Source organism: Nothobranchius furzeri, chromosome 9 (assembly GCF_043380555.1).
Source record: "Nothobranchius furzeri strain GRZ-AD chromosome 9, NfurGRZ-RIMD1, whole genome shotgun sequence".
Classification (NCBI taxonomy): domain Eukaryota; kingdom Metazoa; phylum Chordata; class Actinopteri; order Cyprinodontiformes; family Nothobranchiidae; genus Nothobranchius; species Nothobranchius furzeri.
The window spans coordinates 36,242,258-36,257,613 of NC_091749.1; the positions used below are offsets into that span (position 1 = coordinate 36,242,258).

The following is a 15,356-nucleotide window of genomic DNA, read 5'->3' on the forward strand; positions in this document are numbered from 1 at the left end:
GAAACATGCAGACGTTCATGTCTGTTTATATTCACCGAGTCCTTCAGAAGTCATGTTCATTCAGGTAATAAAACCAGATATTTTATATTTTTTCAGGAAAACGTTTGATTTATCAGGAACTGCTGATGGGTTTTTTTACATATTAGAACAACAAATAAAGAGTTCAAGAGGGACTTCACATCGATTAGCATAACAGCTGTAGTTACTGCACATTCAGTGGAAAGCCATTCTAGTTAGTTTTTAATTCTAAGTTTGTTACAAGAGCAGTGGAGCAGAACAGAGGAGATGCAGCAACAAGGTTTCTCCCTGTCTTGAAAATAAAAGCCTCTTCCTATTAAAGCTGCTTTTGCTGGAGCAGCTTTTCTTATTTAAAATGAAGGAACTGTTCACAAGTCCTATTATTATCTCACACAGAACAACATGGTTCCTCTAAAAGGACTATTCAAATGGTTCAAATTAAGCTTATTAGGAGGTTATCATTACAAGCAAAGCAGAAATCCATTCAGAAATTCCTCTGCTTCTTTTATTTACGCAGACAAACCAAGTGTTAGAGAAAAGGAAAACAGACATTTCAATGTCATGACTTTATCAAAGGAAACAAGCAAACTCACTGAAGCATAGCAGCTAAATAAATGGCCTGTATTTGATATAGCGCCTTCTAGAGTCCTGGAACCCCTCAAGGCGCTTTACAACACAATCAGTCATTCACCCATTCACACACACATTCACACACTGGTGGGGATGAGCTACAATGTATCCACAGCTGCCCTGGGGCGCACTGACAGAGGCGAGGCTGCCGAGCACAGGCGCCACCGGTCCCTCCGACCACCACCAGCAGGTAACGTGGGTTAAGTGTCTTGCCCAAGGACACAACGACAGCGACAGACTGAGCGGTGCTCGAACTTGCAACCTTCCGATTACGGGGCGAGCACTTAACTCCTGTGCCACCGTCGCCCCAACCCGTGTTAAGAAATTTATATTTGTTTATCTTATCTATAATGAATGTTCTGAAACTAAAATTTATTCCAATTTCACCAAAAATGTAATCCCGTTTCATTAACTGGACAATTCAGAGATAACTGCTCTCATGAAGACATAACTTTGTGATCTAAGAGCAAAGTGATGCACAGGGGCATTTTAATGCAGAAGAAGGTATAGATGAACACCCTGAATGGAAACTTCTGGCAAAGTATAGAAAGCATTTAGAAAATTTTGATAGATGAAACATAATTCATTTGACTAAACTGCCTCAACAATGTAAATAATACTGTTGAAGATTGAGGTTTGTATTAGGGATGCACCGATACCGGCCCAATACCGATACAGATACTAACAGCCAGCAAGCAAACAGGCGGGTACACCCTGGACAGGTTGCCAGTCCACCGCAGGGCACTTAGGTAAACACCATTTCTAAAAGTGTTGACCCACAGACAGTATCAAGAATTTTAGGGAACACTTTATAAAAAAAACTAACTTTACATTTTTTTTATTCAGTAACACTTTACAATGAGTCTCTCCAATAATGTTACTTAGTGCATCATTAAGCATTAATAAACTATTAAATAATGAGTTAATAACTACTTAACCATATTGTGTAATGCATTAGTTAGCACACACCCTCTGACCCTTTGTCCTAACCTTAAGGACACATAATAGTTAACAATAATGATTAATAAACATTAATAAACGATAATAAAGGTACCCTTTGTTTATTGATGCCCTGAGTATCATTAATAAAGGGACCTTACTGTTAAGTTTCACTGAATTTTAAAAATGTTGAGTTGTATTCTAAAAACCCAAAATAAAAAAAATTATTTTTTAAGATTCATCAAAAAATTCTAAGATTTTCTTCACAAGTATGACAATTAATGTATCAACCCTAAAATAAATGTTTAGAAAAAAGTGTTAGAGTGGGGTGTCTCACTTTTATTAAAATACATTTATTAAAATATTAGCATGAAAACACTAATGTTATGTTTTTTTTATTATTTGAGCATGCAATGTGATTCGAGTTTAGGAGGTATAGCGTTCACTAGATTTAAACAGTAAAAACAATATAAAAGAGAAAGAGGAACACAAACTGATTTTCACACAAATCATCTTTATTGAAGCCCGTTTCATGAACTCAAAATAAGTTTATTTGTTTACATTATTAAATAAAGTTCTGCTGCCTTTATAAAGACACGGAAAGAGAAAGGATCCTGTGCAATGTCGCCATAATCTGTTGTCATCTTTCATGCCTCAATGAGAGAAATTGCCTCACTTAAGCGAGTGGCTAAAAGAGTCCCACAGATTGTTGTGACAGTGATCAAGTGCTGTAATCCTTCAGACTTAGCTTTTAATCATCGCCACATGAACACGCAGGGACGGCCACAAGTGATTCAGAGGGGGAAGCTGCGCTTCAAAACTTGGCACCAAAGGTCAGTTGACCAGTCACAAGAATAGATTACACCAAAAGAGCTCTAATGAGCCATGAGCCTCGGGTTTTTATGCGCTTTGCGTCATTTGGTATTTAACCAATGGGCACCACGGCTTGTGCAGCTCGTTTTTGTCTCTCTGTTATCATAAATGCAGCAGACATTCAGTTTGCATTCATTTAAGCTGTTTTTTTTTCTATATTTATTTTTATTTATTTATGTCTACTTCGGCTGCTTAAACTGACAAGCAACCTTTTGATGACTTGAAAGCTAAATATTGTGCTAAACCAGAAGAATTAGCTGAACATATTTGACTTTTAAAGGGTTTACGATTCGAACTGACTTTTTTTATTGCTGATCTGTTGTATCTGCTGCCCCTTCTTCTATATGAAAGTATTTCAGAAAGTATTAAGCATGTGAACGTAATCCTCCCTCATAGCCACTGAAATGGCTGACTCACACACACTCCATTAAATATTCAATAGACTGTATGAAAAATAGGTTGACAGAACTCCGCCGAGGATATCGTTTAGGTCTTTTATGGAACGAGTAACAGAACTGCTGCCAAATTCTCCTCTCACTGAATTTCACTGTGGCTTTTATTGGAGGAGCATTAAAGTCACTCTTTACTTAACAGACCTCACTAAACTTACGCTGTAACCCTCAAGCCCCCACCTAACACACACACACACACATACACACACACACACACATGCGTACACACACTTTACCCTGACTTCCAACCAACTTCTGATGGGAATCCAACATGGTCCATTTGAGCTTAAGAGCAAACAAACTGGAGAGCCACTTAAAAGCACCGCTAGACCAAAATAAGTGAGTCTAACTTTATCTGATCAATACTAGAAATTAGGTCATCACTCTGTGGATTAAAATATAAGAAAGCATGTTCAGTTTGATTCAATGCTACAGTTGCTTAAAACAGATTCATTAAGCAGATAAAAACAGGTTTTACTTCACATTTTGCCTAATTTTAGCCTCCTAATTGGAACATTAAAATGACAAGATATCTTAAACATTGTATTAAACTGCATGTTTCTTTAATCGGTTACAAATCTAGTATTTGAAACACACCCAAGCTGAAAGAGCCAGATCAAAAGCTAAGTATTTGATGTAAGATGAAAGCATTGAACCAAGCGATGCATTTTGCAGAGGGTCATTGCAAAGCAGGAAAATAAATATCAAGTTGAAATGAAAACGAATGATTTTTAGGTGATGTAACAGCAAACCGTGTGTTTTGCAGAAGTTTATCTGCAGTCATTCGTTTTATAAGTGCGATGTTTTCACAGAAAATAAATGAATTAAGGAGCATGACCTTTGTGTTCTTTACTTCTCTGACATATCACTCCTATGTTATTACTTAAATATATTAGTAAGTTACTCTTCATTTTGTTTTTAGTATGATAATTTCTTTATTAGCAAACAAATATTCATAAATTCCATGCTGTAGTTCTTTTTTAAAACACAGAGCATTTCTGTTTACCTGTTTCCCACTTCTTTATGTGTCTTTCTTTTACTTTTGTTAACTCTTTTTCCTGTTTTTCCTTCATGTGTCCTTTAATTAGTTCCTCCATTTGTTTATCAAGTTTGTAATTCCTTTTTAAGTCCAGGTGTCTTCTTTCCAGTTCGTCTTCTACTTGCTTCTGTTTAGTTATGACGTTTCTTATCCTTTCCTTGATTAGTGCTCTCTGTGCTCTTTCTATTATATTTTGTGCTGTCTTGGTCCGGATTGGTGTTTTCAGCTGTAGGCTTGTGGGTGTGATGTTTTCGTCCCGGCAAATATTCATAAAACCATCCAAGGCCAACGCCAGACCAGCTTTTCTACTTTTTATGTCTTCATAGCATGAAGAAAATTTTGTTTTTATTCTCATGCTGTTTCCTGAAGCCTTTGTTAGATTGAAACAAAAATCTTAAATTTATTCAACATCAATACAGCCTTTGTATTTAATTTATTGTTTTGTTTTATATTTCCTTCTTTTGCTGATCTTTATTCTGGCCACTGGCCGTCTTTCTGTATTGACCTCTCCTCTAAAAATCACACGTCTTACTTACAGTTGGTGAGCTTCATATCCTTCCCTGTTATTTGTAACTGAGAAGTGAGAAACCTTTGTTTCCCCAGTCTCATGACAGCTACTCTGAAAAGCCGGCCTGAGGGCAGGAACTTAACACATTCTACAAAAGCTGGTCCAGTCAGTCTCAATGGTATTTTTGGACCATAAATGTTTTTATTTTTATTATTTTCAAACAGTGGGGTGATAGAACTTGAAGGAAATGAGGTGTGAAGAGAAACAGAGATCTGGACTGTAATTAAACCCTGGCTATTGTGGCAAACACTCAACTTTGATTAATACTCGATCATGTCAACTGCACTCAGGCGCTGTGTGTGTGTGTGTGTGTGTGTGTGTGTGTGTGTGTGTGTGTGTGTGTGTGTGTGTGTGTGTGTGCTTGTCATGTCCATCATTATTATTGATCAGGATGCTCATCGGGGGACTTGCATGGTGGTGCTGATAACTATAACAACCATTATAACCATTGCTGGAGGTGCAAACACCAGGGGAGGTGAGCAGGAATCAGAAGTAATAAACCTTCCAGCTTTGGGCTTTAGCGAGAAGTTTTCTGTCAACACTTTATGCTTTGAAGTTATGTTGCATGCAATGTTTTTGGTAGCATTGCATGGGAAACAAACTCTAGCATTAAAGAAATTAAATTTTAAATATAGTCAGGTTTCTAAACAAAATATACTTTAACTTTGCCCGTCTGTACATTTAGGACATGTAGTGGATCAATTTAAAATATCAATGAGTTGTTAATTAAAACCACGGAAAAATAAACTTCTGAACTAAGTAATTACTTTGGTTAAATTTTTATCTTCTAGGGACATTAAGCATTTTTGTGCCTGTCCTAAATTATATTAGTTTCAGAATTAGCATTTACCACTGTACTTTAATTAGATCCAATTTTCAGATGAGTTTTTTCTTAGAGATTTGCACCTCTAACAATGTGCTAGATATGTTCATTTATTGTGGGCATTATGAGTGCTCATTTAAACTTTGAATCGATTCAGTCTTCATGGGTATGGCGTCAGATGGGTGCCAAAACCCACGTGCATGGGTCCACATCACGCGTGTGAACGGGACTCGCGCGTGGAAGTTAGAACCTCTCGAATGAAAATATATATGGCGAGAGGTCATTTGTACACTGAGAGGGAGCAAACTGTGTCTGTGAGTGCACAAGGATGTGCACAAGTGGCAAACTTGCATGTGTGCGTTGGCCAACGAGCACATGGCAGAGGAAAACATGCGTGCGGCAGCCTTTCTGCGTGCTCGGTTTCTGATTCTGCTCGCTCTGCTGTAGGGAGGCGTGGCCTGTGGCTGATCTTTTCTGTCCTCTGATTGGTAAGTTTTTTTCCGCTCCTTACCCTCTACCTCATTGGCCCATTGCTTTCAATGGGGGTAGCCAAAGAACACATCTGATTCAAGCTTTAGTAAGTACTGTCATAGCTCAGCTGGTAGAGCTGATGACTTTCACTTGGAGGATCTGGGTTTGAATCCAGGCAGACAACAGATAACATGTAATGTTTTTTTTTTAATTCCAGTGATATCTTTTACAGTTATGACCATTCAACTGTCATTAAATGTCTGAATGTTTGCTGGAAGTGCAGTTGAACTTGAGGAAAGCATATGACTCTGGAAGAGGGGAAGATTGCCATTGACACCTCAGCTCAGTGCAGTCAAGAATTACTGGTGTTTTGGTAGTCCTGAACATGTTTTGATGCCCCCACCATCTCACTGGGTTTTCATTTGTGTTTAATTGTGTTTTTCTTCTGTTGTAGGCAGCTCGTTAAGCAGCCTTGGAGGCACCTGGGCTCAGGGTGTGGTGCTGCCTACAAAGCCTACTGTTTTTCTGCTTTCACTGGGTCTCTCCTGTGTGGTGGAGAGTCCTCACTGGCCATTTTCTGTTCACTAACTTGCTTTAGTAAATCCTTACTTTGGTTAAATAAATCAGTTGTTAAACCCCCACTCCTCTGTTTGGTCTCCTTTCTTATTACAGCCCACCACTCCTGGACTGGGTTGTAAAAATCTGCAGACAGATTTCTGAGTATCTCCTCCTTTGGTATACAGATCCTCACTGAGCCAAGTACTGTGAACAAATAGTTGCTCCATGATGTTATTTTCCATCAAGGTCCCGTTTTTTGGAAACCAGGGTGAGGTAATGGAAAAATAGAAAAAACTTGTTGATAGGTTGCAGCATATGGCCTGTAAATATGGGGTCTCTATGTGCCTGTCAAACACTGACCATGGCTGGTAGAGAGCTCAGAAGCATGCACAAAAAGTGAATCAGGATGTCATATGATGCAAACCTAAAGAAATTGAATACATGTTGATGTAGGTGTTCATAATTAACAAGACAACAAAATATGTATGCCCAAAGGTGCAATATTTAAATAAATTAACATTTAAATTATTTATATGCATCATTAAAATAAAAGAACATGTTTTGAAATAAATAAAGTGCACCAAAATTGACTCAGTCCATTCAAGAATTCTAAATAGACAATTATGTAACTCATCAATTAATTATTTGAAAGGATAATTTGTCAATTAAATGCTGAAAAAAATACACAATACATTAATGGGGCAAGAACTTTTAAAACAGACCTACACACACAAGTCTATTCTTACCTGGAGCCTCCTCAAAAGTGGCTGAAGTTATATTACAACTTTGACAGAATACAAAGTCTCTCTCTCTCTCTCTCTCTCTCTCTCTCTCTCTCTCTCTCTCTCTCTCTCTCTCTCTCTCTCTCTCTCTCTCTCTCTCTCTCTCTCTCTCTCTCTCTCTCTCTCTCTCTCTCTCTCTCTCTCTCTCTCTCTCTCTCTCTCTCTCTCTCTCTCTCTCTCTCTCTCTCTCTCTCTCTCTCTCTCTCTCTCTCTCTCTCTCTCTCTCTCTCAGGGCCTCCCCAGTGTATTAGTGACTCATATTGTAATGCTCATGCTCTAGTCACTCTATTTAAGTGCAACCACAGGCATAAACTGTAAAAGATATCACTGGAATAAAAAGAAAAACCTTATATGTTAACTGTTGTCCTTGCCTGGATTTGAACCCAGATGCTCCAACTGAAAGTCATCAGCTCTACCAGCTGAGCTATGGCAGTTCTTACTAAAGATTTAATCAAATTTGTTGTTCAGCTACCGCCGTTGTGCTCTGAGAGGAAGTCAATGGGCCAGTGAGGTGGAGGATAAGAAGCGGAAAAAACTTACCAATCAGAGGACAGAAAAGATCAGCCACAGGCCACGCCTCCAGAGTGCCAAAACTCCCAACAGCCGAGCGAGCAGAGTCAGAAACCAAGCGCGCAGAAAGGCTGCTGCGTGCATGTTTTCCTCTGCCGTGTGCTCGTTGGCCAACGTGCGCACGCAAGTTTGTCACTTGTGCACATCCTTGTGCGCTCACAGACACAGTTTGCTCCCTCTCAGGGTACAAATGACCTCTCGCCATGTATATTTTCACTCGAGAGGTTCTAACTTCCACACGCGAGTCCCGTTCGCACTTGCGATGTGGATGTGGCACACATCTGACGCCATAAATGGGGCCTTACAGGGTGCAATGCGATACTTTGTTTATCTTAATAAAGCTCTTTTAAGTTTTCTTTAATCCAACTTAAATAGCAAGGTCATCTTTAAATCTTATCTGGTTCAAGTATACATTTACCAGCAGGGAGGTGCACTTGACGTATGTGACGTATTTGTTGTAACAGAGCTTGCTACTCACCAAATGCAGTGTCCATCAGAAGCTTGGCCACAACTAAACCAAACTAACATTAATGTAATTTTTATGAATCTTGAACAAGAGTGGAAATGTGTGTCAATGTAGAGAGAAGGCCTGGACAGTGTAGAAAAAATAACATATAAATACAAAAAGATTTGTATTGATGGCTATCAGTAATTATAATATATATATATATATATATATATATATATATATATATATATTTATTTATTTTTTTTTAATTTATATTTGTATTAAGTGCAGCCCTGGCCATTTTATGCTAATCCTTAATTAACTACATTTAATATAGAACACATAAAAACTGAATTTATTCATTATTTTATTTAAACATATTTATTTTTACTAAGGCTGAATGATTTCAAGAAAATATACTAATAATTCTTCTGGCATTGATTACGATTTCAGTTCAATTCATGATTTTCGTCACATCATTGTTCACAATATGTTTACAAACATAACAGGTAATGACTACATCATAATATTAAAAGCTTTTTTTTTAATAATTGTTTATGGTTCTCGTGAAATGTCTTGTGATTTTCATCTTAACAGGCACTTTCTAATACAATAATTTCTTAAAAATGCAAGGAGGAAAACTGAAGGTAAAAAATTGCTTTCAAATGTATTTGTTAGCAAAAAAATGCGTATAGAGTATTACTAGCATTATTTCTTCAAGGTGGGATGCCTAGATGTGTTTTTTCTAACAAAAAAAACGCTCTGAAACCTTTCACATATGTGATTGAATTACAGTAACTCTGCAAAGGTTTGTGCCATCAGAATAATTCAAACTGTTTTTTATCACAAGAGAAGTTGCGCTTTCAAGTTCACTTTCAAGTGTTATTACTAGGGATGAGCCGGATAAAGCATTTTTGACGAATACGAGCATGAAACGAGTAAACCTCGTAAATATCTGTAATCGTGCTGAAGGAAAATCCTCATTGGGTAACTGACTGTCTTCACGCTCTGTGATTGGCCAGTCACATAGAGCGCCCGCCCCTCCCTACACACAAAACTCTCAAGCCGGCCGAGAGCACAGTCCGTCCGGCTCATCCACGCACACACACAGACAGTAACGGATCTCGCTGTGATTGCTTCACTGTTGCTCACGTTTCTTCAGTTTTCCCTAGGTTTTCTTCAGCTCACTTCTTTTTCAGTTGAATGTTTAAAGTTACTTTTTTTGTAACTTACATACATTTGACAAGACAGCTGACGTGCTGCATCAGTCACTCACTACCTCCCCTCCGGTCGGGTTTTTTATTTAACCAAGGCAATAAGTCAATGATTTTATATATATATATATATATATATATATATATATATATATATATATATATATATATATATGGGCTGACAGGATGTCAGCATATCATGATCTGATATATTTAACCTATGTTAGTGATTGATAAAATGCAGAAGAGGTGAACAATAATCTCAGCGGCAGTAAGGTTTGGTTAAAGAAAGGCAAGAAGATCAAAAGTTGCAGACTTAAAATTGATCAAAATGTGGAAACTGATGTTAGCAGTTAAATCATAAGCTCTTAAGAGTCGAATGTCCAGAAACAGAAAATGGATTCAGAAAAAACTCTCATCATGCTGGTTTAAGGACACAGAGATGTTTTATATATATCTGCTGGCTCTTGGGCCTCTGGAAGAAGATCAAGTGTGAAAGGTGACGACTCATTTCACTGGAAAGAGTTCAATGAAGTTTGGAACTGTCAGAAACCATTGTGGTAATATTTTTTACATTTGCAAATCATGTGTGAGATTAAGACATAAGCACACTTTAACAACAGCAGTGGCTGATTAGAGATGATCTCTTAGAAATCACGGTGACACAGAAGACACTGGCAAATGACCTGTTTTGTGATTCGAGGCTGACGACTTCTTGTCCTGATTATGTTCGAGTGTTTATTAGTGCAATCTGCATCCTCTGTTGCTTTCTTTTTAATTAGAGCAGCTCAACAGCCACTAAAATAACACCAAAGTAAACTACAAGACTGTGAATCCTAACGTAGCTGATTTCTTTTATGAACGTGTTAAGTAGCAAATAATAATATAACCAACTTAATAAATATGCTGGGCTGGTTGTTTGTTTGATTTTGATTTGTCCAAAATACAATTTGATGACTTTATGATGACTTGCTGTTGGAAGTATTTACCGGTGGATTTCTTTAACTTGCACAGATAAATGTGGGAGTAGTTACAATCAATTTCAAATCAAGCAAAGCAAAAATTATTTTAATTTTTCTATTTAAGGAGATTCAGCTGCATCTTTGTCAAACAACTAGTAAAGTGAATGTTGGACCATTAATGTAAATTTAGAAAGAAGAATTGCATTCAGTCTTTCAATTTCTAGTGGGTTTTCTCTGTGTGGGATTACCAAAGTGGGGTGAAACCAGAAATGTGAAGTTCTGAAGGTTGAAGCAGAAAACTTTCTGAAGACTCAGTCAGTCCAAACAGGGATAGTGCTGGTTAGTACATCTGTGGTCAATGAGGAAGTGGCGGCCATGCTTGAGTCCAACAGACATGATTAAAACTAAAGTTAAAGGTTATGAATATGCCTTTTTCATTTCTGTCTATCAATCCAGTTGCTTATCAATTCCTGAGTAGTTCAATAGGTGGCAAAAAATGAATTGCACACACCCTCCTGCATTACAACTGTTTATTGATGAGAAATAATCAATTGTACCTGGTATTGATTGTAAAGATCTTTCCGAATGTTCTCCTTGTGAAGGCAGAGTTATCTTCTTGTTCAGTGTAGTGTCGCTGTAGCTTTTGCAAAATGGGAAACATTTCTTTTATTTATGTTTTTTAATTTTTATTTTTTTAATATATTTTTCTTATTTTATTTATTTATTTATTTTTAACTGTGTCCTGTCTGGCTGTGAAGCAAACAGAATTGATGTCTGAATGCTGGTGACAAGCCTCACAGATTTACTCTCAGGTGGAGCATCAAAGCGTCTGCTTTTAATGTCACGCCTGCTACTTAAAACTTTATTGTTATTGTTTTTGAATGCTTTGTAATTCCGACCAGACATGGAGACAGAGGTGAAAGAGAAAGGAAAAGACAAGAGGTGGGGAGAGATGGGGGAAGGGGGTGGGGGGGGGGTCCCACAAAAATAAACAATAATGAACAAGAGTCTGCTTCTAGACCTGCAGAAAGAGAAAGAACAGAAAAAAATGGGACACACAACAATACATCAGGAGCAAGCTATCACTGCATCAACCTGATGATGAAATATAAAATCAACATTGTTTAACTGAACAATCACACGATAATAAATCATAGTGCATTTAGTGGCAACGACAGCCTTAAGACATGTGTTGAATGTGCCCAAGCCCATACTTTTGAGAGCACCTTGTGAGCACCTGTGTGTGTACACGCGCTTGTTTATGTAAGGTTTCTCTATAGGAGCGTCCAATAGAGTGTGAGGGACCACATATCTGACCCCCAAAGATGTGTAGAAGACGGAGGGAGCTCCAAGTCCCAGAGATCCAGGCGCTGCCCCAGAACACAGGAACCCCAAGGAGACTGCAACCAGAAAGACCCCCGCCCCCTCGAGAGGCACAGAGGATCGCCCCGGGGGGCCACAATCAGCAGCCGGCAGAGTCCCGGGAGATATCAGCGGCAAGCCCACAGGCCCACCGCAGTCTCCCACCCCCTAGCCGGCCAAGCCCGGGACCCAGCAGAGCCCAGGGACCCAGACCCCACCAGGCAGCCACCGGGACTGAACAGGCAGATGCCAAAAATCTTAAACCCCCTGACCCGGGAGCCACGAACACTCAGGCAGACCAAGGCACCACACCCCACACCAGGTGTGGCAGGGGGAGGGGAGACGAAGAGAAAATGGGAAACATTTCACCACAGGTCAGACTTTAGTTGTTGGACTCTGCTAGTGTGGAGGTGTGTATGTAAGGAAAATTACGCTAACATGATAGGCAGTGTTAGCTGATTACTTGCAGTATTAACATGTAAACATTACCACTGCTGCTGCGTTGATATTCACTAGAGTTTCTAGCCTAGTGAACCAAATTCTTGCTTTGCAAGTTTGGTCTAGGAACGCTCCGTTGGAGCCTCTGCAGCCCCTAGCAGCATTTTGGCTGGCCAATCACAGCTCTCTAGAGGGGTTTCAAACACATAGAGAGCTGTGATTGGTCCATAATGGTGGGCCAAACCATACCACTATCTGCTTTGTGAACCAATCACAGTGCTTTATCCGCTTTGTGGGCCAATAATCATGGCCCTCTATTCGTCTGGTGGGCGGGATGATGCAACAGAAAGTTATTTTTTTAGAAAAAAGGATGTATTTTCACCTTCTTCAACAGCAGACCGCCTCGTTTACCGACATCCATTGCGGTGAGCAGGGGCGGATTTAGGACTGAAGAAGATCCGGGGCTTAACACACGTGCGCACGCACACACACACACACGTGACACACACTAGTCAACATCATATATGTCTTGTACCACATAATTTTTAATCTGAAGCTACATATTAAGCATATTCAGGGCAGAGTATTGTTCCTGTTAGTGTTTAGTGTGAGGTGATAGTAAATATTCCCTTTCTTTCTCCAACAACTTTACCTGATAGTAAGCTAACTTTAGGCAAACCAGCAGCACAACAAATATTTTCAAATAAGACTCACAAACCTGAGTCAACACCAGTCTCATCAAAGCTGGGGTTCTGTCGTTGTACTTTTTGTCTAAAAAACATCCTTATGTCCATCTTCACTCATGCGTTACAGGCAGAGAGTGTAGAAGAAGCCGGCTGCTGAAGGGCTTCTTCTTCAGTGGTGGAGGCTCAGGCAGGCTGTATACAAACTGCTGCCAGCTGCTCCCTCTCTGTTGGACTTTGGTACTACATGTTACTTCCGCGATTTAGATCCGGGGCTTTTCATGAAACATCCGGGGCTTCAGCCCAAGTAGCCGGGCCTAACGCCGCCCCTGGCAGTGAGTACGTCACGTTGTTCATTGTCCAGTAGCATCAGGAGATTGTTTGAAAGACAACGGTAGAGCCCACCCCACGACCGAGAGCCGTCAATGGAGCGTTGCCAGACTAAATAATATATTTGTTTAGTCAGGCTTGCCAGGCTGTAGTGTTTCCCCTGTTTAAGGAAATATCTACATTGCAAGTATTACAAGTTGCCCTATTGTCATCCTTTCTCACAAAGTAAAACCAAACTTTCAAGCATCCGTGCCACTTAGGAGCCATGTTTCCTGCTGAGTAAATGCGGAAACTATGCAACATGCATGGTGACGTAATTCGTGCAGACTGGAATTGTTAAAGGAATTGTTTGCAGAAATGGCAAATGATTTCTAGGAGTTGAAGCAGTGGGAACCAGTTTTCAATAAGTAACAGTTTTCAATTCCCATCCCTACTTATGCAGGTAATGATTGTTTGATTAGAAAATATAAAACTTGAACAAGGCTTACATGTTAGTTTTCAGAGGCTTTGGGACTTTAAACTAATTCTAAACTTCTTCAGTTTAATCATTCAAACACTCTCACTGGCTTTTCAGAGAAGGAAACACAGATGTTTGCTCCTGATCTGAGTCAGTCCTTAGATTATGACCGATGCCACGGCCTGTCGTAAATTTTGTGATGTTAAGGTGTTTTCATCCAAAAAACAAAGAATATTGATGTAGAGGGACTTTCTGAAAGTAAAATCTCTATGTCACAATGAATTTAGAAAGTTTGTTAAGGTTAAAGCAGATCTTTTCCAGCCCATTCCAATCCTTTGAAAATCACGATTGGGCCCGATTTACGATCATGGATTGGAGCATCCCTAGGAAAACTGTTTCTGTTGTCTTTGTGCTAAGAAGGCTTCTCCTGATTGCTTCACCTTTCTGTAAACAGAATCGCTCAGAGACATGTCTTGCTGATGTCTCAGCCCTCCCATCTAACCTGCCCCAACATGACTTGGTGGACGTTTAATTACTTTTCAGAAAAAGTGATTGAGTCTAATGAAAACACCAAACTCACTATTTTCCCCTAATCATCGCCCACTTTTACGCCGTCGCCATCTTTGTAGCAACATAATAACCTCCCACTGTTTTCATCATGATGAAAAGACTCTGTGTTTGAGGCTAATCATTTTTATGTGTTGAGCTACACAAAATGGGCATCATTTTATTTACCTCATTTTCAAAACACTCCTTATTTCTGTGTATTTAGATGTCAAAATGTTCAGATTTACACGTTTATAAAATGTTGTAAATATGTACTTTTAAAATAAGTTTCTTTTTGTTTGATTTAAAAGGATACTATGCAACTTTTTCATATTTTAAAATAATTTTCTTGAGCCAGTATGTGCTAAAATGACCCTTTACAGGATTAATGAGAAGTCAGTCAAACCTCCACCATCCCCTCTGGCTAGAATATGCACTTGCAACTTCAGAGTGGTGGGCCGCTACCTGTGCACTTTGAATAAACTGAGCTTACATGCCTAGCGCTGCAGTCTAGTTCCAGCACATTTCCTGCATGTTTTATATCATGAACACAGCTGAATTAATTTAGTGATGAATCACTCCTGTAGACACTAATGAAGGCTGAGGAGACATTTCAGCTGTTAGATTAAGGTGTATAAAGACAAATGTGCAGCAAGGAGGTAGGTTCCACTTTTGGTTCTATTAGACGGACACTAGTGGGTGCTAAAGGCAAGCCCAATCGGCCAAGTGTGCCTTTAATAACTGACCACCAATACATCCCAAGAAAATTTGATAATTAATTTGATAATTAAATGTTCTTATCAATTGTCTTCATGTTTTAGTCATTTTTACAGTTTCCCACATACTACAGTTATTACATACTCCTAAAACCTGTTCAGATGACATCTTCCCTTTTCCTGTTAGTTGGATTATGTTCTCATGATCTACTGTAGAAGTTAGGCTTTTTAGTGAAAAATATCTTTTCATTGGAAATGTTGCTTTTTCATGTGATCAATTCTGTTTCGTTGCTACTTTTTGGAGGTAATATAGTTAAGTCAAAGTATTTTTTATGTACTCTACTACATAAAGAAAGTAATAACTAAGTTTCTTAGATGCACTGTAATCCAAAATAATTTACTAGTGTGTTACTTTATTAATCTACTTTAAATTGTACAATCCTAAACAGATAAATTAATATTTCTATATTCTTCAGT

The 15,356-nt window shown here is 38.8% G+C and overlaps 1 protein-coding gene across 2 annotated transcripts in view; it reads left to right on the top strand.

The window, feature by feature from the left end:
- gpc6a (glypican 6a) overlaps positions 1–15,356 on the top strand; it is a 290,648-nt gene that overhangs the window by 229,403 nt on the left and 45,889 nt on the right. The window lies entirely within an intron of this gene.